Raw genomic sequence first — 3,330 nt, 5'->3', positions numbered from 1 at the left:
TATCGCGAAAGGTTGTCGCACGAAATTCATTTTCACACTCCTGACTGGATCGAACGTCTGCCTATTTATAGCTGCGCGGAACCGCGAATTGCTCAGTAACGAAAAAATGTTTGTCTTGCTATCAAGTCCTTACGATATTTGTAATTTGAGCGCCGAACAGCTACAATTTGTGTCGAAAACAGTTTTATTGCGAATGTGCGGCAATTACGTCCACTGCGTGTGGGACAAGCTTCCGGAACATATAAAGGCGGATTTGGAGGTTCAAACCTATCGCCGCTGTTTCGAACATTACAATCGACCGTGGCAGCGAACGCACATTGACGGTCCAGCACCGATGATAAAAGATTGCAGCGAATGTCAACGAAAATAGGTAGAGGCCTATTAAATCTCGCGATAAACGCACTTCCTATCGAATTCCATATCCCCGGCTACCAGTTTTGCGGTCCGGGCACGCGACTACAAAAGCGATTAGCCAGAGGCGATCGAGGTATCAACCCACTGGACGCGGCGTGCCGTGAACACGATATAGCGTACTCTCGAAGCAACGATCTCATCGAGAGACACGCGGCAGATAGGATACTCGCCAAGGAAGCGCAAACTCGCATCGTTGCGAGAGATTCGACTCTCGGTGAGAGAGCCGCCGCCACAGCTGTCTGGGCAGCGATGAAAGCTAAGACGAAGTTCGGTATGGGCCTGAAGACGACAAAGACGAAGACGAAGAAAAAGATGGCGAAGAAACGAATACTTCCGGTAGCAAAACGTGGGGGTGTATTACCGATTCTACCAATGTTGGGCGCGCTCGGATCTCTGGTCGGTGGAGCGGCTGGTGTAGCAAAGATGGTGAACGACGGAAAAGATGCACAACGTCAGTTGCAAGAGATGTTACGTCACAATCGCGCCATGGAAGGTCACGGATTGTATCTCGCTCAATACAAACACGGACGAGGAGTTTCAACGAGAAAAAGGAAAAAAAAACGTCAAAGAGACGCTAAAAATGCCGCAGGGCGTATCTACCAACATACAATTGCTACAACTGGCAAAACGTATGCACATTCCGTATTTTAGAGGTGTTTTCATGCGTGATTCATTACCCATCGATGGTATATATCGAAACGAGAGCGGCATCGTAAATTTGGATAACGCTAATGGATCGGGTACTCATTGGGTAGCGTATGCAAAGAGGGAGGATCGCGCTATATATTTTGAAAATTTCGGCAATCTTCGACCACCGAATGAATTGGTACGATATTTAAATGTGACAAAGATACAATACAATTACACACCTGTTCAAACTTACAATCAAAGCATCTGTGGACAATTGTGCTTACAGTTTCTCCGAGCGGTCGATGCACGTGAATTTAAAGACTGACATTGCGCTATTTAACTCAGTATTCGTTTAACAGTTTAGTCAACATATCTATGACATTCACACTGACCGGGAAGAGTAGTGTTCTCGCGATAAACTACTTTCCCGCCGTAGATTTGAGCGACGATGAATACGAGCTAGGTCTAGCGGATTTTGAAACTTATCATACGATATCGAACGTGAATTCCTCGAATAATAAATTTTACTTTGGCAAAGATGACGCGGAAATTACGATTCCCGAGGGATCGTTCGAGCTGCAAGCGATACATGAGTTTTTGAAACATGCAATTTCACGAAAACGTCCGCGACACGCTGTTCGTGACGATGATAAAAAACACGCTGATACCACGCATATTCGGACGAATGACGACGGTGATTTTGAAGATGGAGAATATCCGATAGTGCTCTGCGCTAATTATAATACGATGAGGAGCGAGATCAAATGCGCCTACAGAATGAATTTTAGCAAGCCTAACAACATTGGATCGCTGCTGGGATTCTCGAACCGTATACTGCAGCCGCGAAAATGGTACAAGTCGGACATGCCGATTAATATTATCAACGTGAACATTATCCGCGTAGAATGTAATGTGACCGCGGGCACGTACAGCAACGGCAAACTCGTTCATACGTTACATGAATTTTCACCGAGGCTACCACCAGGATATAAGATATCGGAAACACCGGCGCACATCATTTACCTGCCGATCATTGTGCGGAGCATTACGGATTTAACGTTACGCGTTGTCGACCAGGACAGACGATTGCTCGATTTTCGAGGAGAAGAGATCACCATTAGATTGCACGTACGACGACGACAGCGATAACGTACGTGTGCGGCGTATGAGATGCTCGTGTTGAACGGATCGAAAACACGAGAGATAACACAATCTTTACGGAGCCAGCGACAACAACAACGTCGACATTCACTAATATCCAATCATCCGGTTGCACTAAGAAAAAGAAACTGAACGCATCAAACGTTGCGTTTTTACAATCTTTGGGATTCGCGGTGCGAAACATCTGAACAATGACTGACATCCTCAACAGGAGACGAGCCAATCTTCAACGATCGCATCATCCAGATCGAGACTCACACGTACAACCCGTTCGCTAACACAACATTCGGACACAGTGATGAGATAAGAATACCCATACAACAACAGGATCTGTATACGTTGCCATATGAGAGTTTCCTATACATCGAGGGAGAACTAAAGATAAATAAACCAGCCGAAGGATCTGCTGTGATACTTGGAAATAATTGTGTCGCATTCATGTTCGATGAGATTCGATACGAACTCGATGGCGTGGAGATTGATCGCAACAGAAACGTGGGAATAACAAGTTTGCTCAAAAACTATGTAACGATATCATCCGATAGAAGCGTGTTTATGAGAAACGCCGGCTGGACTGATCCGACTACTGCGAATGGAAACTTCAATTTTTGCGTACCGCTCTACATGTTATTGGGATTTTGCGAGGATTACAGACGAGTGGTGATTAACGCTCGTCATGAGTTAATCTTAATACGATCGCGCAACGACAACAATTGTCTGATTGGAGATTCGACGCTGGAGCCTGTGATCAACATATTCAAGATACAATGGCGAATGCCACATGTGTTGTTGAGCGAGATTAAGAAGCTGTCGATGCTGCGCGCTCTGGAAAGCGGACATTACCTCAGCATGGATTTTCGCTCGTGGGATCTGTATGAGTATCCGCTATTGCAGCGTACAACCAAGCATTCATGGGCCATTAAGACAGCGACTCAGCTGGAGAAGCCACGATATGTTATCTTCGCTCTGCAGACAGATCGGAAAAATATCATGTCTGAGGCTATGAGTCGATTCGACGATTGCAAGATGACCAATGTGAAACTCTATCTGAACTCGGAATGTTATCCGTACGACGATATGAATCTGGATTTCGATAAAAACAGATGGTCGATTCTGTACGATACG

Source organism: Prenolepis imparis, unplaced genomic scaffold (assembly GCF_030444845.1).
Source record: "Prenolepis imparis isolate NDT839.2.m4 unplaced genomic scaffold, iyPreImpa1.0 SCAF_1, whole genome shotgun sequence".
In the NCBI taxonomy this organism is placed as follows: domain Eukaryota; kingdom Metazoa; phylum Arthropoda; class Insecta; order Hymenoptera; family Formicidae; genus Prenolepis; species Prenolepis imparis.
The sequence above is the reverse complement of the archived record's forward strand: the minus strand, read 5'-3'. Positions refer to the sequence as shown.